Consider the following 22,089-nt stretch of genomic DNA (forward strand, 5'->3'; position numbering starts at 1 on the left):
ACGGTAGCAGTGAGACAGAGACAAGAAGATGATTTGGAGGTGGCGGAGATGAAGATGTTGAGGTTCTCCTTAGGAGTGACCAGGTTAGACAGGATAAGGAACGAGTACATCAGAGGGACGGCTCATGTTGCCTGTGTTAGCGACAAAGTCAGAGAAGCCAGACTGAGATGGTTTGGACATGTTCAGAGGAGGGATAGTGGATATATTGGTAGAAGGATGTTGGAGATGGAGCTGCCTGGCAGGAGGGCAAGAGGACGGCCAAAGAGGAGATACATGGATGTCTTAACAGAGGACATGAAGTTGGCTAATGTTAGGGTAGAAGATGTCCATGATAGAGTGAGGTGGAAAAGGATGATTCGCTGTGGCGACCCCTGATGGGAAAAGCCGAAAGAGAAAGAAGAAGCTATTAGCTATTTAAAGTGCGAGTGCACTGAAGAAAGTATCTCAAGGCAGCAGGGGGTTCGTTTGGGCATTGTTCATGGGGGGAGATAGGTGGTGGGTAGGTGGAGAGGGTGTTTACCATCCTTCTGGGGTGAAACCCCAATGTTCTAATGAACTCCATAGCAATCTGCGCTTTCATTCCATGTACATAGAGCAAAAGGCTGATGGCCTCCATACCATATTGATGCAGTTACTTCATTAGAGGGAGGCATAAGTGAATATTGAATGTGCAGAATTGAACTTTTTCACACAAAAAAATACTTTGGTTGTTTTGATATATGATTCACAACAGGAGGTCCTTTGTCCCAACAGCAGTTAGACCAGGGGTCGGGAACCTATGGCTCGCGAGCCATATATGGCTCTTTTGATGGTCACATGTGGCTCGCAGACAAATCCTTAATTATACTTTTTTTTTTTTTCATTAGACCAGTCCTTCTCGGGCGCGATGCGATGCCAGAGGCGCGCAGTAGTAGCGGTGCTTGGACAGAAAACTATCAGTTACTATTATCTATTATTTCACAGAGTTTGTACCAGCCGGAAACCTGTGAATTGACGTGTCTAAAAGTGCGCGCTCCCGTCTCTGAGAAAGAGCGCGCAGTTGCGGAGATGGGACGTGTGAGGAAGAAAGGCAGCAGGTGATTCGCGCAGGGATTGTAAAAACGTAAACCCGCTTCCCGTCACTCACTGCAGCGTGTGAGTGTGTGTTTGGTTCCATGTCTGTCTCACATCTAAAGAACATTCAGACCTACGATCCCGTTTAAAGTCTCAACGCCTGCATGAAGCAGAAACTCACCACGTATCAACCAGTCAAGACTATCAGCAAAACAACTACAAGAAATACTCATCATTTATCAGCAACAGCATAACAATGTTATTAAAAAGAATCCACAGACTTATTGTACTTTAAAAATGTTGAAATTACATCAGATGCACACATTCACTTGTATATTTAGTTTTAAACATATTGTCGCGGACTGAGTTTAACTTGGCTGTTGGGCCGCGTTAAAAGTTCTGAAGTTCATGGAACGCGTCGATCAAGCAGAGATCTGATTGGCTCTCAGTTCTGTCGCTCAGCCTGTTGTTAGGTAGTTTGGACCAATGGGGTTCAGCTATGGGCCGAATAAGGGAAATGGGAGGGCTGGAGCGGGAGGGGGGAATATAAAGTTGGGAGAAGCGCTCTCGTCTCAGCGGGAGAGAATAAGGAGTTTCTGAATTAATTGTACGGCGTTTGTTGCGGTCAGCAGTAACCAGAATAAAGAACCCTAAAAGAGGTTAAGTCTCCGTGCCTCAGTGTGGGAAAGGAACACTACATTATTGTATGGCTCTTTCGAAATTACATTTAAAAATATGTGGCGTTTATGGCTCTCTTGGCCAAAAAGGTTCCCGACCCCTGAGTTAGACTATAGAATGACACAGTTTAGGACTGCTGAAACTGCTGTTGTATTTACTTATTTATTTATGAGATGTACTTTTACTTCCACTTTTTATTACTATTTTAATTTTTACTGACTATTTGTTTTTCTAACTGCTGTATTTCTTGTTTGGCTGCTGTAACAACTGAATTTCCCTCATATGATCAATAAAGTCTTGTCTTATCCTGACTTTCTTGGACAGCTTTTTTAGGTTTTCATCTTCTCTAAGCCACAAATATCTACAGCAAAAAAGTAAATGATCAATACATTTCAATTTATGTGTAATGATACTAGACAATGATTTTCACTGCAGACAAAATATATAAAACGTTTTTCACAAAATGAATTATTTTAGATGTACCTGTTAATAGAAATGAGTCGTTTTTAATTATTAGACCTACCATCAAGTAGAGATAGGTACTGTTAAGATACAATCTATTAACTCCTCTTAATCTACTGCTTTTCACTCTGGTACATTATTGGTATTCTTTAACCCTTGTGCTATCTTAGATGACCTCACCCTCTGACCATCTGGGAGGGGGGGGGGGGGGGCTGTCAAGAATACAGACAAGTACCTCAGTTTTGGCTTCATTAAGTTGAAGAAAAAGGCCTTCCTTCCAACTCTTGACTGACACCTGAGTAAAATTTGTATTTTAAAAACATCCTGCGGTTTAAAAGCCTGTCCAGGAGGACAGAACGATCAACAGTGTCAAAGTCCAGTAGCAGTAGCACAGAGCATTTTCCTGCATCACTCTGCAACAGGATGTCATTAGTGACTCTGAGAAGGGCTGTTTCAGTGGAGAGAGCTCTGCCAAAACCTGACTGAAACTGCTCAAAAATGCCATGACTGTCGAGAGCAGTTGTATGTTAGTTAGCAACAATCTTTTCTAAAATTTTGGACATGAATAGGAGATTAGAAATAGGTCTATAACTGCTCAAGAGGGAGGAGTCAAGGGTCAAGGGCCCGGGTTATTTAAGGAGAGGAAGGACGACAGCTTTCTCAAAGTGGACATGGACTTGACCTGACAGCAAGGACGAGTTAATTATTGACAGGACACAGGGAAAGATGGACTGGAAGACATCTTGGAGCAGAGATGGTCGCAACCCGTCGATAGAACAAGAGGAGGACTTCATTGTACCAACTACTCTGACTAATGTGCACATGGCAACAAACATTTGTACCCAAAAGCGGATGTAACTGACCATAAATGAACAATCATATCTTTTGACTGTTGGGGTGGTAGAAAACCTGCCTGTTGATTTAATTTTGGGCTGTGATTTTCCTATGTTGGGGGACTTATTAAATGAGGCTGCTGAAACAGCTGAGTGTAATGCTGAGCTAGCTGTTAATGTCTCAGCACCTGTGCTTACTATAGCTTAAGCTAAAGCTGTGATGCAAAGTCTTCAACACATGAATGACAGTGTCTTTGATGGAGACAAAGAATAACTAAAAAAGTCCCGTCGTCAGAGACGGTTTTAAAAAAAAAACTGAAGTTACCGGATCCTGAGACCCCAATCACAGCAGAAACATTTGAAATACCAGCTGACAAAAGTTCTCCGCTGAGGCCATCGGCGGTTGCCCTGGCTTGTAGGCTGCATCGCTTCCGTCAAGGCCTGACCGGAGCTCTTTCAGGGGTGGCGCCTGGGGGCGGGGGCCTGGGCTTGCTCCGTGGGGGGGGGGCTTTCTGGCTCCTCTCTCTGTGTGGGGCGGGTGGTGTGGGGCCTGGGGTGTCGGCGTATCAGGGGATGGGAAACCTTGACTGGGGGGGGACCTAGGCCCTATGCTGGGGGGGCTGGAGGACGGCTGTTTGACCACTGGGGGACAGTCTACCAGCTGCCCACAACTTACCCCCTTCCTCATATAATCTCATAATAGGGTGAGGGGGTGGGGGGTTTAGCCTGCGATACAATTTGGGGGGAGGAGCTACTTGGCAGTGGTCCAACTCCCATGGTTGCCGTATGAAATGGGCCCCTCCTCTCTCGGTTTTATTTGCACCTCTTAGCGCCCTACCCGCCAATTTTAAGCGCGTTAGACATTTAGGACCCCTTGGTGGGGAGGGTGATGGGACATCACTGTGAGTAATCAGGAGGTGTCCCCTCAGTGCCCTACCCACCAATTTTAACTGCACCATCTTAGTACACACACCCTTTACTCCTCCAAATATACATTCCGACATATACACTAGGGGTGTCACGATTCTCCAAATCCGCAATTCGATGGCATTTTCGATTCTAAGGTCATGGTTCGATTCAATTCTCGATTTTTACATTTATTATTTTAAAGCACTGATTGTCATTTTTTAAACTAGACTTTTAAGCAATAGAATATCTGACCTTTGTTTGCAATGTACCACACTACATTGTCAAATTGAAAACTTTTATTAACAACATAATGTTACAATAACTTATCTTTAGTCAATACATTTTTTTAAATAAACTGCCATCCAGTTTCTCTTTTGTAAGTGCTGTCTTCTTCACAAAAGATGGCATTCAAGTTCACAACAAAACAAACAAAAATAATAGAACAGACATGTCCATAGTCTCTGAACAATTTTGTATATTAAACTATTTCTGAACAGATGAACATACCACACTGATGTATTGTATTTTTTTGTAATGTATTTTTTCAAGGTCTGCTCAGACCTTCAATAACTTTCTCTTTTACATGAATTGTACATGGAGGGAATCACCGTAGCTGTGTGATGCGTTCTACTTGGGATTTAGTAGCGTGGCTCTAGCACGCTAAACGCCTAAAACCGGAGTTTTCCACCACCGAATAAGGTTGCATGTCCGCGGCTATGAATACTCCTACTGCACGCATAATCGCATTTGCACGAGCCATGTTATCTTTTGAGTGGCTGTTAGAGGAGGTTGACTCGCAGCACTTCTTTTTTTTAAAAAACAAAAAACTTTATTAACAAATAGACTCGCAGCACTTCAACATGTGTTTTTTTTCCGCTTGTCAAGTAACCAGACGCAACATGGGGGTGTGGCAGCATCGACGATTCTGTTTTTTAATTCGAAGTTTGAGACTGGGACTTAATTTTGATCGATTTCGATTTAAAGTCGAAATCATGACACCCCTAATATACACAAATACATGCACACACACAACCTCACAAACACACACGCATTTCTCAAGGAAGGTGGGACCTTGGACCATCTGTCCCCTACCCCATCCCTGGTAAGGGGAACTGGGCCCTTGGCAATGGTGGCCGCGTCCCCTGGGTGCTGGTTTTCTGGGCCTGGCAGTGCTCTCTCCACGCAGGGAGAGGGATCCCTGAGCTCTCTGGCAAAGCCAAAAGCCGGGGATCGCATCAAACCTGAGCCGGGGGTGTCCATGTCCCTATGGTGTGGGTTCTGGTCCTTGCCCCTGAGTGCCGGGCCTCGCCAAAGTTCCAACTGTCGGTGAGCCTGGTCGGGCCATGTTTACAACATGGCGGTCCTGCTGGCTCTGGCCTGGGTGGCGGATGTGGTCACCCAGGGGGCAGTTGTTCTCTGCTTACTGCCAATTGGCGTTGGGGGGGTTCTGGCAGCCGCACCTGCTGCGGCGGGGGTCTTGGTGTGGGATGGCTGGGAACTCCCCTTCCTTCTTTTCACATTCCACCATCCATTTTAGAAGAACAGAAACATTCCCCTGAGCACAGGTGTTAGCTCACCTTTGCGCTAATAGTTTGAGTGATTGAATGAAATATTTCACATTAGTTGGTTTGAAGGCATAAGTATGCGTGTGTAAACACTATCTGTATTGTGTACATGTTGACATGTGGACATTTTTGCAGCCAACAGGTGTGTTTATAACATTTGAGTGTGCATTGACAGGCCCCACCCCTTCTAGATTTGTATCACATCTGAACCTGACCGAATAAACATCCAGCAACTTGTTGCTTTATGCTGCTTCATGGTCGTCCCCCCCTTCTAATCACCTTTCTACCCCCCTTCTCTAACATCTCTCTCCCTTCCTCCCTCCTGTCCTTTTCCATCCGGTCCAACACAAAAATCTTCAAATACGATTGAAATGAATAAAGTTTGGCCTCAATTACAAAAGGGGTTTATTCAGACATACCTCTGGTTTGTCAAAAAATTCAGAACCCCTCTTGTTAAAGTAAAATATGTCCAACACAAGAGGCCTTCAGCTCTCATCTGTTTGCCCAGCTGTTGGACAGGACAAGTTAAGAGAAAAAAAATGAAATACCAGCTGACATTTTAGCTTTACAAAATGAAGACCAAATTTTAAAACCTTTGTTCGCAAAAGTGACGACGGAAAGTGACAAATGTTTGGGAAATGTGCAGTTTATTGTTGTTGATGATGTTCTGTATGCAGCTGAAGGTGAACACTTACGGTTAGTTGTTCCAACCACCTGCAAGCCACTCATCATGCACTTAGCACACATTTCCATGGGCGGGTCACCTGGGTCATCACAAAACATATCTTCTGGTTAGTTCATGTTTTTTGTGGCCAACTATGTACACTGATATTCAGACGTACTGTGTAACATGTCCTACCTGCCAGAAAACTGCCATTACACATAAGTCAGACAGAGCATTACTACACCCACTTCCCATAATTTCCACAACATTTAGGAGAATAGCCATGGACATTGTCGGACCTTTACCAAAGAGCAGCAGTGGTCACGAGTACATCCTGGTGGTCTGTGATTATGCTACACGGTTCCCAGAAGCTTTTCCCCTTACAGCTCCTGCAGTCATGAGAGCATTAATCCAGTTTTTCTCCAGAGTAGGACTACTTGATGAAATTCTGACGGACCAGGGAACCAACTTCACCTCTCGGTTGACGAAACTGTTCCAACAGCAGCTTGGCATCACTGCCATCAAGGCGACACCATACCTCCCACAGACCGAAGGCTTGGTGGAATGTTTCAATCAAACCCTGAAGAGGATGCTGCAGAAGTTTGTGAGTGACACAGGAAAGGACTGGGATTGTTGGCTGCCATTTCTGTTTTTTGCTTACAGGGAAGTCCCACAAGCTTAAACAGGTTTCTCGCCATTTGAACTATTCTATGGCTGGGATGTCCAAGGCCCACTATATCTCCTCAAGAAGAGCTGGGAGGCCAAACCCACTGAGACCTCAGAAAGGGGTGTGATCCAGTTTGTCCTGGAGATGAGAGATAGGTTGGCAAAGTACAGGGAAGAGGCAGACATCAACCAACAAGAAGCAGAAAGGAGCCGGAAGACGTGGTACGACCAGCAGGCCCGTCATCGCGAACTCCAACCAGGTCAGAAGGTTCTACTGCTTCTCCCCTCTTCTCCCAGCAAACTCCTGGCAAAGTGGCAAGGGCCGTACTCTGTTCTTCGCAGGATGGGGCCTGTCACCTGTGAGGTTGCACCATCCTGACAAGAAGAAAGACAGACAAACTTACCACGTGAACTTACTCAAAGATTGGAAAGAAGGTGCTAACCATCCTACAGAGAAGTCTTTGCTGGTCAGAGCTGTGAAGGCGGAAGACGACTTGGACTCAGACCTGGAAGCACTGACATACTCAACCACTCTGTCTCTGTCACATTTATCCCCCGAAAAGACCACCCAGATATTGGACTTGTTTCATAAAGTGCCATCTCTTTTTTCTGCACAGCCAAGAAAAACCACACTCATCAACCATACCATATAGCTTAAAGATGGACAACCAATCTGGCAACGACCTTATCGGGCACCACAGATGTTAGTGGGAAGGCTGAATGATGAGGTCAAGAAGATGCTGGAGCTAGGTGTCATCGAGCCTTCCAACTCCGAGTGGTGCAGTTCAGTGTTGATCGTGCCCAAGAAAGACGACTCACCAAGGATTTGATCGACTTCAGGAAACTGAACGCCATTTAGGAGTTTGATGAACAATCCAATGTCGAGAATTGACGATTTGCTGGAGAAGATCGGGGCTGCCAATTTTCTCACCACCCTTGACCTATGCAAGGGTTACTGGCAAGTACCTCTCACCAACACCTGATGGTGTTCATAACACCTGCTGGACTGTTTCAGTTTACAGTGATGCCTTTCGGTCTGAATGGAGCACCAGTCACATTCCAACGGCTGATGGACAGGGTGCTGCAGGGATGTAACCACTGTAGTGTGGCCTATTTGGATGATGTGGTGATCTACAGTCACATCTGGGAGGAACACCTAGAACACCTGTATCTTGTCTTGGGGAAACTACAGAAAGCAGGTCTGACCTTTAACGTGAGCAAATGTGAGTGGGCCCGGAAGGAAACCCGCTACCTGGGGTACCTGTTGGGAGGTGGTGAGCTGCGTCCGGAGGTAGACAAAGTGGAAGCCATCCGCAATTGCCCTCGACCACGCACCAAGGAAGAGGTACTATCCTTCCTAGGGTTAGCTGGATGATACAGGCGGTTTGTCCACCAGTTCGCCACCATTGCAGCTCCCCTCACTGTCCTTATGGAGAAAAAGCAGAAAAAAACCCATAACCTGGCTAAGACTAAACTATGTTCGTGTCCTGTTCTCAAGAGTCCTGACTTTAATCGAAGGTTCTTGGTCCAAGTGGATGCCTCTGCAGTTGGGCTTGGTGATGTCCTAGCTCAGGGAGACCCAGGAGAAGAGCGACCAGTCCTGTACCTCAGTTGCAAACTGCAACCGAGAAAAAAGGACTTGCCATTAAGTGGGCGCTGGACAGCTTGAGATACTACCTACTTGGCAGAGAGTTTGACCTTGAGACAGACCACAGGGCTTTACATGGATAAACACCAAGTAGGATCACCACAACCGGCTTACACGGTGGTATTTGGCGCTTCAGCCATATAAGTTCAACGTCCGTCATCGTCCTGGCAAACAGAACGTCATGGCAGATTACCTATCCAGATTGCCGCACATCGCCAATCTCCCATAGGAGGGGGATGATGTGACGCTACGTTTGCACACACACACGCACATGCGCGCAAACACACCCACGTGCACATTGACGTGCACGCACTGACCCGCAATCACGTCATTTACTTTAACTTACCCTTTTTTTCTCCATCCCTGTTCCTCTGCAGGTAGCCTTGGGTGCACACTAGGTTACCTATTCATTATCCATACGCATACACTTACACAACACACACAACGTCATCATTAGACTCCGCTTGTTTACCCGGAAGTAATTACCGACACACCGGGTCATGTGACGTATCGGTCATTGTTTGTATTTTACTTTTTAGGAGGAGAAGCCGAAAGAGGAAGAGAGGGAGAGGAAGAGCATTGTGATTACTCTGTACAGAACACACACTGTTTCTCTGAGTAAAATGTTTATTTCTGTATGTTTATTTATATTTTTGAACAATGTAAAACTATTTTCCTTTTTTCTTTGGACTGATGGAGAGCAACGCCCAGGAGGAGGGGCTTATCATGTAAAAGAAGTCAGAGTAGAGTGTTAGGGGCTGATGTGGCCTTGCGTAGAACAGCTGCAGTGCTCGGTTCCTGACGATTAAACCACAGAAACTCTCAACTTGGCTCCTCTGCCTTTTTTTCCTTGAGGAACCCATGACACATGAGATCACATGAAAACAGTCAAAGGAAGGAAGGGAAGAAGTGCGGCTGAGCAGTCTGTCACTTAACACTGTCACAAAAAATTGCCAGGTCATACATAGCAGATCCACTAGATAGCATGTTCCCTTCGTGGCGCTGTATTGAACGGGGGCGGCCCAAAGGTCAATGGTGCCGGGTCACACATAGCAGATCCACTAGTTAGCATGTTCCCTTCGTGGCGCTGTACTCGAACGGGGGCGGCCCAACGGTCAATGGTGCCGGGTCACACATAGCAGTCATTCTGGAAAATGGAATGAAATGAAATGAAAATGGAATGCCGCCGAAAACACACCTCATCTTATTTCACACTGATTATACATTTACATTTTTTTCTTCTTGATGATCTTGGTGTTGGGGATTTTGTTACCCGAATGTTTTATGGAAAATTATATCATGGAATTGAACGGAGCCTTATGCCAAAACGAAAAGATGTGAATGACAACTTAAAGAATGTGAATATTAAGTATTTGGAAATAAATATTTCTTACTGCAAGAGTTGTCTGACAGAAAAATTATGATAAATAATAAAATGAAAGAAGTTTATTTTAAAATAATTCGCAAAATTTACCCCACCAATCAATTCATGCTAAGATACAATAAAACAATTGATCCTAACTGTACTTTTTGCAAAGAATATCCAGAAAAAAAGTAACCATCTTTTTTGGAATTGTACTATAATTAGAATTTTTGGGAAAAAGTTTGTACAATTTATTAGAAATCCTATTCACTCCAAATTTACTTCGAAATACGAATATATAGATTTTGGCTTTCATAATAAAAACTTGGACTTGAATAAAAAACTCATAATTAATCTTATTATTATTTTGACAAATTTTATATTCATAAATGTAAATTCTCTTCATCTTCTATTTTTTCCCTGTGTTAATCAAACAAATTGAAATGTATCTCAGTAACATCTCCAATAGTCTTAATCAGAAAGCTGTATGTTTATATCAAAGTTGTAAAAACCTGACTGTTTTTATGTAAAATGCATATATGTATACTCCCCTGGCATATTTGAAGTTTATTTTGTAAATCTGTATTTTGTATTATACTTTCGTTTTGTATAATAAAGTTATTAAAAAAAACTTACCGTACGTACCGTCACTGCCTGGACCTCTTTCTGGGTCCTAGTGCCCTAAATGTTACAGCTCCACAAGAAAAAAGTCCATTCTAGAGGCCACTCTGGCGTCATCATCATCAAAGACAGCGTTACCTAGCAACCATACCAAGACCATAGCAGCTCTAGAGGGAAACACAACAAACCATCAACGGCGGTTAAAGCAGTCAGACGTTTGTTCTGCAGCTCAGCAAAAATCTCTGCTTTAGGTTTTGGGGAGAAAAACAAAGGAAAACACACGGAGAAGGATTCTGCAAAGGAAATCCCAAGTTCTTTTGGTAAGTCAGCGTCCTGGAAACATGCTTTGTTGGTTCTGAAGTGGCATGAATGCAGACTTAGATTGGTTTGTTTCCTTGGATTCTTCAGATGGATTCAAGCTGTAAATGTTGTCAGCATAAAGCAAGTTTGGACTAAACTAAAGCAGAAAGTGGCTTTGAAGATGGTCAGGAGAAATGAGGGCTTTTTTCAGGAATTCTTGGAAGAGGAGGACTTCTCCAAACAACCAGAATCTAGGAGGAGGTTTTTTCAGCATTGAGATCAGGATTTAGCATGAGCTTCAATCCCATTTTTGTTCAATCCAAATGTTTACCGTCATATTCAGGAGTTCAACTCTGAAAGCCACCATGACATCATAGACATTAAAGACCCTGTTTCCTAGCAACCAAACACAACAAACTGTAGACTATTCAAACTGGACATTTTGGGGCAACAATTCTTTTCTAACTCAAGTTTTTATGAAAAATCCAAATGATGGAAACAGATTGTGTAAAGGAAATGAGGATATATTGGTGAGTCACAGTCCTGGAAACATGAGTTGTGCTCTGATGAAGACGCCTGATCCAAATGTGGATTTTTGAAATGTTCTTCATGAGGTTCAAACTGATTGAAGCTTTGAATTAAAGGTGTCAACACATTTCTGCATTGGATTCATTCTGTTTCAGTGTCTAAGGTTGGTTTTGTGGCAGAAACCAAGTTTTTGTTGAACAGTAGCGTTTGAAAAAGCAGAAAGTGGCTTTGAAGATGGTCAGGAGAACTTCTTTGAAGAGGAGGACTTCTCCAAACAACCACAACCTTAGAGGAAGTTTTCTGAGCATTCAGAGAATGCTTCACCCCCTTCTCTCTGTCCTGGATTCTCTGCTGGATTTGTTGCTGACTCTCCTCCAGCTCTCTCTGCTTCTCAGTCCTTTCTGCTGCAGCTGAGACTGTTTGATGTCCCTCATGTTCTTCCACAGAGCAGAGAGAACAGATGCTCTTTTTTTTTTTTTTTTTTTTAACTTGTTCTGTCCAACAGCTGAGCAAACAGATTAGAGCTGAAGGCTTTTTGTGTTGGACAGGTTTTACTATCACAAAAAGAGGTTATATAGCTTCAAGAAACTAGAGTGTAGATTTGTATAAACCCCTTTTTGTCGTTTTATTTTTATTTATTTGTTACATTTAGTGTGTGTGGGGAGGGAGAGGGGAAGAATGTGAGGGGAGGGTGGAAGAGAGTAAAAGGAAGAAAGGTGAAAAGGTGGGGGATACAAGCACTGATTTGACTAAGTTATTAATTTAAGCTGTAACAATTATACCAGATCTGCTGGAAAGACGAATGTTACATCAAAGGTGAAAATCTGACACTAAGATGAGCGAGAAAAAAAAAAAAAAAACTGTCCATCAATACACTGTAGGTAAGGAGGAGGGATGAAGCAGACAGGGAGCAGTGTGGAGTGTGCACGTGCACGTGGGGGTGGAGATACATGCATGCTGCCGACGTGAACCGTGTGTTCATAAAGGGAGCCAGATCCTACCCAGCCAGACCAGCCAGACCAGGAGAGGGGAGGAGAGCCCCCCAGGCCAGAAGCCCCCCCAGCATCCGGACCCAGGCAGCCCGGGAGGGGAGGAGGAGGGGACCGCCCACCCCACCAGCCAGGCACAGAGAGGGCCCCCCTACAGGGGCCCCCCCAATGCCCAGAGGCACAAGCGAACCCAGTGTCCGGCCCCCAGGCCACAAGACAGGAGCGCTTAGCCGTACCAGGCGGCAGCCATGGGGGCCACCGGGCGCCGGACACCGAGACAAAGGCCAGGGACGAAGCCAGGGCCCCCGGAACCCAAGAGCCGGCCACCACCCGACCGGCGCCCCGTCCCCGCAAGCCAGCCCAGGCCCGCGACCTTAGCAACCCAGGGATCGCCACGCACCCACAGCCACAGCCACCCCCCTCAAACCCTACGCACTACCACCCCCCCCCGCCATAATATCTGACCCCCCCTCCCCAACCCTCTCAGTGCCCTCCCCTCTCTGTGATGGGGAGGGAAAGCCCCAGAGGGTCCCAGCGAGCCAGCCCCCAGGTCGGTCCTACCCATGCACTCACACACACATACTCACAATCATCTGGTTACCCTCCCTACCCCCGCCGCCAAGCAGCAACCCCCCCCCCAGCCGGCCGACCCCCAGCGCCGCATGCCCGACCCCTCCCGCAGCCGACAGGACACCCATAAGCCCGGCCGCCCTGAGAGGACCAGGCGGGTGAAGACCGGCCGCCCCCCCCCGACCCCACCCATGTATGGAGGTGTGGGAGTGCTGTGTGTGTGCTGCAGGTAAAATAGGAGGTCACCAGTGTGGGGGGATCCACCGCTGCCAAGCCGCAAAGCCCCCCACTCCGGAGTCCCTCTGTGAGTGGTGTGTATTTGCTGTGTGTGTGCTGCTAGCATGCAGTGTGTGTGTCTACAGAGGAAGTTAAAATTGTGGGGGGGCCAGCGAAAGGTGAGCACGGATGTTTCACCGTGCCCCCCTCCACCAGACCCTCTCCACAAGGCCCTAGATGAATCAGAGTGTCTAATATGCAAGTAAAAAGCGGGGAGGAGGGCGGGTGCCAACGAGAACCCAGAGAGGGGCATCCCCAGTGAGCCCCGCCAGCATACCCCTCCCATCCAGATCCCGGGGCCCTATGTGCCTGTGTGCAATATTTGTTTGGGTGAGAGCGGGGAGGAGCGGGCGGATGGGCACAACCGGGGGAGAAGGCTCCCCCGAGCGACCGGCCCCCCAGCCGGCCGCGGTAGGCGCCCCCCCTCCCAGAGCGGCCGGGCAGCCAGAAACGCCAAGCCAGCCGCAGTTGGAGGCCAGAGCCTCGCGGCGCCGAGAGACAGCCAGCAAGGAAGGGTCCCGGTGCCAGAACGGGGGGGCAGGGGGTCCAGCCCCACCATTCATACCCTGGCCCCCCTAAGGACTAGCACACTGCCCCCCCAGGCCCCCCCCCCCCAAAAAAATAAATAAGTAATAATAATAATAATAATAATAATAATAATAATAATAATAATAATAATAAAATAATTAATATAATAATAATAATAATAATAATAATAATAATAATAATAATAATGAAATAAACCCACCCAAGTGAACCCATTAACCCCTGCTGTGACTGCGGCGCCGACCCCCGGGGGGCCAGGCCACGCGCCAACTACCGGCCACGGGCGAAACACCGGCCACGGGCAGACGACCCCAGGCCCCAGAGCCCCAAGCCCCCCCCCCAGCCCCCGCCACGGCGACCAGCCACCCAGCACGGCACCCGGCCGCCGTTCCCGGTCAGCCGCACTGCCTACCCTGCGCCCAGCAGGCACCCGCCCAGGAACCCCTGCCAAATTGCCGGCAGAGTGTGCGCCCCCACCACCACCCCACCCAGGCAACCAGAGCCCCGAGCCGGGAGAACGACAGGCCCGGCAGAGCCCACCCCCCCAAACCCACCCCGGCCCACCCAACCAGCCAGGACCCGGCTCAACCTATCACCATCCCACCCCCACTAGGTGATGTGACTAACCAGCTGGAGCCAGGGAGAGTCTGAAGCCGACAGGTTTTTTGTGGAGGACATTATCTCTGAACTAATATGCTCTGACATGAGGTTTCTGTAGTGGTTGATGCTAAGATTATTTTTAGATTTCCAGTTTAGGAGGATAGTTTTCTTTGCGATACATACAGCGGTGAGAACCATATAAGCCTTGTTAGATTCCATGTTGATGTTATTCAGGTCACCTAATAAGCAGAATTTGGGGCAAGCAGGAATCTTATGATTAAACCAGATTGATAAATCCTCACAAACCTTACGCCAGAATGATTGGACAGGTGGACAGACCCACAGGGCATGCAAATAGTCGTCTATGTTGTTACCTATGCACTGTGTGCATGTAGCAGACTGATTGAGACCCATTTTAAATAACCTCTGTCCGGTGTAGTGAGTTCTGTGGAGAATCTTGTATTGAATAAGTTGCAGATTAGGGCTTTTGGTCATATTAAAGGCATTCAAACAGATCTGTAGCCAAAATTGATCACTAGAATTCAATGATAGCTCAGATTCCCATTTTGTCATGGGTAAGTAAATGGTTTCATCTATGTCTGATAACATCTTATAAATTTTGGAGGTGAGTTTGGGATTTTTAAGGTCCATGAAATGTGTTACTGTAAGGGGAGGGTCTAGGTCTATTTGGGTCAGGCAGTATTTAGTGCTTATAGCTGATTTAAGCTGCTGATATTCTAGAAATTTGTTTATATTAATTCCATAGGTTGAGGATAACGTTGAGAGGGACATAAATTTTCTATTCTGAATTATATGCTGGAACTGCTCGATTCCTTTGTTCTTCCATGAAGCAAAATGAATCATGTTTTTGTTAATCAAAATGTCAGGGTTATTCCAAATGGGGGTAAGTTTACATGGAAATAATGTGAGGTTGTTTTTTTTAAGAAAATCCCACCAGGCTGTTAAGGATGAGCTGATGTTTAAACTTCTGAAGCATTTGTGTTGTTTAATTTTAGAACTGAAGAAAGGTAAATTAGAAATATCTAGGTTATCACAGAGATTTTGTTCAATGTCTAGCCAGGATTCATCCAGCACACCAGGATTCAGCCATTTTTGTACATAACACAATCTGTTCGCGGAGTAGTAGTCCTGGAAGTCTGGAAGGCCTAGTCCTCCTCTTTCTTTAGGTTTTTTAATAGTTTTTAAACTAATCCGTGGGGGTTTACCCTCCCAGAGGTATTGGGAAATGAATGAGTCTAATGATTTGAACCAAGTAGTTGGAGGTTTGGAAGGAATCATTGAAAATAGGTAGTTAATTTTTGGGAGAATCATCATTTTTATGGCTGCAACTCTCCCGATTAGAGAAATGGGTAGAGTTTTCCATCTAGTGAGATCAGCCTCGGTTGTTTTAAGTAGTTGGGTGTGGTTTAGCTTGAGTAGATCAGAGAGCCTAGAGGAGATATTTATACCTAAGTACTTTATGTTGCCTGTTTGTATTTTAATAGATGACGGATTTAGATAATTGCAATTAATTGGTAAAATTGTGCTTTTAGACCAGTTTATGGAGTATTCTGAAACTGAGGAAAATCTATTAATTAGGGAGATGATTTGGCAGATGGAAGATTGTGAATTAGGAGTAAATAGTAAAACATCATCTGCATAAAGACTTATTTTGTGTTCTAAATTTTTGGTTTGAATGCCTTCAATGTCTCGACTTTGCCTAATAGCAGCAGCTAGAGGTTCAATAAATAGTGCAAATAAAGACGGAGATAGTGGACAGCCTTGTCTGGTTCCTCTTTGTAAATTAAAGCTTGGAGATGTTTGATCATTTGTTCTGATACGAGCATTAGGAGAGGCATATAGTATTTTAATCCAGTTAATAAATGATTTTCCAAAGCCAAATTTGTTCAGGGTGGCTATTAAAAATTTCCAGTTGACCCGATCAAATGCCTTTTCTGCGTCCAGTGACAAAATGGTTGCTTCTCGGTTGTTGATGGTTGTATAATCTATGAGGTTGATTAATCTGCGCATGTTGGTAGATGAATGTCTACCCTTTATAAAACCTGTTTGGTCAGGATGTATTAGAGAGGGAACTACCTTCTCCAGCCTTCCCGCCAAAGCTTTGCAGATTATTTTAAGATCTGCATTAATCAGCGATATGGGTCGATAGCTGGATGGTGATGTGGGATCTTTCCCAGGTTTCAGAAGTAAGATTATATTAGCAGAATTCATATTTGGAGGTAGATAATTGTTATCCTTAATTTCTATTGTCATTCTGAGAAAAATGGGAGCTAAGATTTGCCAAAACTCTTTATAAAATTCTGCTGGGAAGCCGTCTGGTCCTGGGGCTTTTTTACTAGGCATGTTGGTTAATGCTTTATGTAGCTCTTCTTTAGTAAAAGGGGACTCCAGGGCTGTGATTTGTTCCTCTGTTGGTCTAGGCAAATCTATGCTATTGAGAAAACTGTTGATGTCATTGTCAGAGGGATTAATTTGGGATGAGTAGAGAGATTGGTAAAAGTTTTTAAAAACTGAATTTATTGCAGCTGGATCATGTGTTGCATTTCCTGTTAGGTCTATGACTGATGAAATAGTTGTCTTCTCTTTGTTTATTTTGAGTTGATTTGCCAAATATTTCCCAGATTTATTACTGTGATCAAACCTCTCCAAGCGTAGTCTCTGTAATAAAAACTGTGTTCTTTGATTAGTTATTTCATTTAATTCGATTCTTACTTTCCTTATTTGTTGTAGAGTTTGTTCATCCGGAGAGTTGCTGTAGGTTTCCTCTAACAGTCTGATTTTTTGCTCTAAATCCACTAGTTTAGAGTTTTCTTTTCTTTTTTTGTGGGATGAGAAGGCGATTATTTTTCCTCTCATGACTGCTTTCCCGGCCTCCCATAAAAGGCACGAGGAAATACCTGGGTGGTCATTATTTTGAAGATATGAGGACCATTCTTTAGCAAAGAAATCTATAAAGTTAGGGTCTCTGAGCAACGATGTATTGAACCTCCAGCTCCTTAATGAAGGTGGTGATGTTTTGTTTTTAAGAGTCAGGGAAACTGGTGCGTGGTCGCTGATAGTAATGGGGTGGATCTGTGCTTCCGTAGCTATGCTCAACAAGGAGCTGTTAACCAAGAAATAATCTAGCCTGGAGTATGATTGATGAACTGTGGAGAAAAAGGTATAAGTTCTTTTCGTGGGGTGGAATAAACGCCAAACATCACAAAGACCAAAATCCTCCATGTACTGTTTAACAGTGTTTGTGGATTGCCAGATTCTAAGATTTCCTGTATTATTTAGCCTATCCATCTCTGGATCTAAACACATGTTGAGGTCACCTGCAATGATTAGCGATTTGTCTGTATGTTCAGATAGCGCAGAGAAGAAGGAATGAAAGAATTTAGGGTCATCTACGTTGGGGGCGTACACATTAGCTAAACACAGCTGCATATTTTGAGTGGAAAGAGTGACTATTATAAATCTTCCTTCTGGGTCTATGACTGTACTAGTTTCTGTGAATTTAATTTCCCTATTTATCATAATTGTTACTCCTCTCTGTCTAGAATTATAACAGGCTGAATAAACGTTGGGAAAATCTGCTGTGGCGAGAATGTTCACTGAGGAACTAGACATATGAGTTTCTTGAAGAAACGCAAAATCAGTTTTGAGATCTTTTGATTTGCTCATTATTTTCAGTCTCTTCTCTCTGGTTCCAGCTCCATGCACATTCCAAGTAACTAACCTTAGGGTGGACATGCTGCTGTTGAGGTGAATGCTAGAAACTGTATGTTATTGATGGAGGCAAAAATGAGTATATATTTACACATAATTGTGTGCTTGATGTTGCTATGAGGCTTAATGTGTAATGCACAGTGCATGTGATGTAATGCTGGACATCCTGAGTGTCTGAGTGTGTTGTGCAGATCAGTACTATTGTAGAGTGGCTGAGTTATGTGGCAGCTTAGGTGAGGGGGAGGGAATAGTGTGTGAAAAAAGAAAAAAGGGAAAGGAGTGCAGAGGGGGGGATAAATAAGGAAACAGGGAGGGTAGAAACAGAACAAACCTATCATGAACAGGCTTGAAGCTGCTGAGGAGACTGGTGGTGATTTTACCTAAAGTGGAAACCTTTATGCCCCGTGAGTTATGCCCAGTGTGTCACATATAAGCATAAACTAACATTTGTGCAGAGAGTGTAAAGGGTGTGGATACATATCTGATTTAGAATAGCCAGGGAGTGACGTTTGGGTCGCGGTGGAGCTGTCCATTCACATAGAGTCGGTCCACAGATATGACAGCGCGGGCCCCTTCGCTCAGAAATTTCTTCCTGATGGGGAACAGGATCCTTCGGCGCTCCAAGATTTCTTTGGGGAACTGATCATCCATCCTGAAGTCGGTTCCCCGGAGCTCCCTGCCACGGCGCCTCACCTCTTCCTTCTCCTTGTGAAGGACAAACTTGGCCACGATGGGTCTGGGCCTGCGGTTCCCAGGTCTCACTGCTCCCATGCGATGCACACGGTGAAAGTTTATGGTTTTAACTTTTTCCTCTGGAAGCTTTAGCTGGGTTTGAATAAAGTTTTTATTTTTTTCCTCTGCGTTTTCTTCTGGTGTTTCTGGTATTCCCATGACCACCAGGTTATCTCTCATGGATCTTGATTGAAGATCCAGAATGGACTCCTTGATCTTCTTATTTTCTTCAGAGAGTTGGCTCATTCCATCAGTGATGGACTTTACCGACTCCCTCAGCGCTGAATTCTCCGCGGTCAGGGTTTCCACTTGTTTTTGGGAAAATTCTAGAGCATCCTTGATCTCTTGAAATTCCCGGTGAAGAACTTCCAGGAGGGAAAGACGGCTGTCGAAGCTGGATAGTTTTGCATCAATGCTAAGAAGAATATCCCACGCGTTATATTCAAACTCCGTATTCGGTGGAGAAGCTCCCGGTGATTCTTCGGGTCGGCTCCGCTTGGTGGGGGCGGCTGGCTTGGCTGACTGAGGGGTTTTTCCCATGACGAAACGCTCGTATTGCTCGTCGATGTAGCTTGTCAGGCTGTCCAGATCCTCCTCGCTGCTGCAGCTCTCCAGGACGTTCGGAGTTTTCTTTGGAAAAAAATCGGGGGGGGGGGAATGACACTGGGACGGTGTATTTATCCCAAAAAAGAAGAAAAAGAGAGAAAAAAGATATTCCGCTGGCTTGTTTTTTGTTTTAGTTTCCCAGGATTAAATCATCTTATTTTCCACCAGGTCTCGAGCCGGTCCGCGTCACAGCGTCATGCTAACCCGGAAGTCTCCTAACCCGGGAGTAACCCGGACTTGACCTCAACTTTCACCGCCGCTGATATCAGCTGAAGAAGGATAGGGACCTGAATCTAATGTCTGCAGACATAACATCGAAGAGAACTATAAACTTTGCTGTTAATCAGCAAAAGAAGAAGAAATACCAGCCTTGGTCTTTCGACAAATATGGACTCTTTTTTACTTTTTATTTTACTGCATAGTATTACTTTGTCATAAAAAATATATATATACATATATTTTATATATATACTAATTAATTATATTACTTCACTTGTTTAAAAAAAATGATAAGCTTATTCATGATTTTTTTCTAATGAAACATAATTTTGTTCATATTATTAACTTTTGATAGTTGACCAAATCTTTCTATGAAAATTCCTGAAACAGTGTTATGTCTATTTTACTGATATAGTATTTTTGTCAATGACTTTTATAAGTAACATAATCTGCACATATTTTGGATACTTCATTGCGATGTTGATTTCTAAAAGTTATTTTTTTCACAAAATAATTTAAGTAATTAAAGTCATAGCCTTTCTATGTAATCAATCCAAAGAGCCTTTGCCACGGTGGCCCCATCCCTCTGGAACTCTCTTCCTCTCAGCCTCAGATCTGTGGACTCAGTGTTTTCTTTTAAAAAGCAGCTAAAAACATATCTTTTTAAAATAGCTTTTTCTTAATTTCTTTTTAACATGTGTTTTTACTGTGTTTTACTGTTGTTTTATCGTGTTGTACTGTGAAGCACTTTGTGATTTTTATCTGGAAAGGTGCTATACAAATAAAGTTATTATTATTATTATTATTATTATTATTAATTCATCTTTGTCATGTGCTTTCTAGGAACCGGATATTGATAAATCATGTAATAAAATGGTTACAGTAGAACAGGGGTGGGATTATATAAGTTCGCTTTCTTCCACTCCCTTTCAAGCAATATTTATTAATATGTCTAATTATTCAAAGTTTGATTGGTTATTCTATGAATGTATAACTGATGATTGTGTTGTTTTTTGTGTATTATTCCTATTTGATTGCTTGAAATAAACCATTTCAAATCGAAAATGAAAAACCCCGCCCATATTAAGCCACACCTCTGTCTGCAATCATGAACTGCTATGTGGAGCGTACAAAACCAAATGACATACTTCTGACATACACAGTAGTACTTTTTACATCAAAACATTAACCGTGGTTCCGTGTGCAGAACATCTTTGACCAGATCAAAGATGGGATTAGAATTGAACTGTCCACATGGACCCAGAAAAACATTATCCAATTAAAACAAACATTTACATACGGCACAATTTCCATCGCAATAAATCATATTGACATAAGCAGAACGATCTAAAACACCCAAAACTACCTTAGAAGAAATATTGAGTTCTCTTGTAAACAAAGAAAGCTGCAGCATAGAGTGAGATGATCTTCTGAACATGAATTTTCTTTTTTAATGATTATTATTAAGTGACTATTCGCTCCTGATTTTCTAAAACTGTGCAGCCAGTTCTTTATTCTAGGCAGCTTGGACCAGAAGAATGGTTAGGATTAGGCTAATATGTGCTAACAAAATTTAGCCGTGGATGAACTTAAACTTTGCGTGGTTAATGCACAGTGGTGTTCTCTCAAATTTTGCTCCAGGCCTTTTGTTTTCACTGATCTGTTTCTATAAATGTCCATCTCGGTGTCATATTAATCCATCCGGCTAAAAATCACAGCGATTAATTTGTCCTTCCGGATCATGTTTACAACAGTTAGCAGTTACCTGTTATAAACAGATGCTACCCACGGTCACTACCAAACCTGAGTCCCTGATTGGGGAAAAAGTTCAACTGGTTTAAATTTCAGCATGTGATTTATAAACGCCTGATTTGCAGCCTGGACTTAAGAACTAGTGTAGCAGTTCTTAAGTATCAAGGCAACTCGGTAGAGACGTGAGTAAGCGGACAGAGGCTCAAAGAGGTACAATAAGAAAGCAAGTACCTAAGAGATACAGCCAGATGCCCATACCTTAAGCACTGGAATCTGCCAAACAAAGGCTCCTAGCCTTGAGCAGCCGCCTAAAGAGGTACACAAGAGACAATGAAGCCAGACGGATAAATTATTATTATTTTTTTTTCTTTCTTCTCTTTGTTTGTAAGACTTAATTCGTTTGATGTCATGTACAATTGTTCTATATCTTGTTTACAAAAAATGAAAAATAAAACTTAAGTTATAAAAAAAAGAAACCAGACGGATAACAGGCTGTTCGCAACTCAGCCTGCAAAAGTGTACGCTCAGTGACAGGGTCAAAACAGCCGATCAGACCAAGCAAGGCTAGAAATGGAGTACTGGAAAAGTATATGGGAAAAAGAGACAGCACATAACAGCGATGCCCAGTGGCTGGTCTCTCTGAGAAAAGAATATAGGAACCTCCCTGAACAAAATGCAGTAACCATCACAGTGGCAGAAAGAAACTGACCGCACTCCACGAGCGCCTGGCAGCACAAATGAATCAGCTGCTAAGAGATGGGACTCACCCCGAATGGT

At 44.0% G+C, this 22,089-nt stretch overlaps 1 long non-coding RNA gene across 1 annotated transcript; it reads left to right on the plus strand.

The window, feature by feature from the left end:
* The first annotated feature begins 400 nt into the window (after positions 1-400).
* On the plus strand, positions 401-2,038 carry LOC144988543 (uncharacterized). The gene is made up of 2 exons (XR_013652473.1): positions 401-736; positions 1,837-2,038. It is a non-coding gene; the product is annotated as an uncharacterized LOC144988543 (long non-coding RNA).
* The last annotated feature ends 20,051 nt before the right edge of the window (positions 2,039-22,089 follow it).

This window comes from Oryzias latipes, chromosome 2 (genome assembly GCF_053564925.1).
Source record: "Oryzias latipes strain Hd-rR chromosome 2, Olatipes_Hd-rR_3.1".
Taxonomy (NCBI): domain Eukaryota; kingdom Metazoa; phylum Chordata; class Actinopteri; order Beloniformes; family Adrianichthyidae; genus Oryzias; species Oryzias latipes.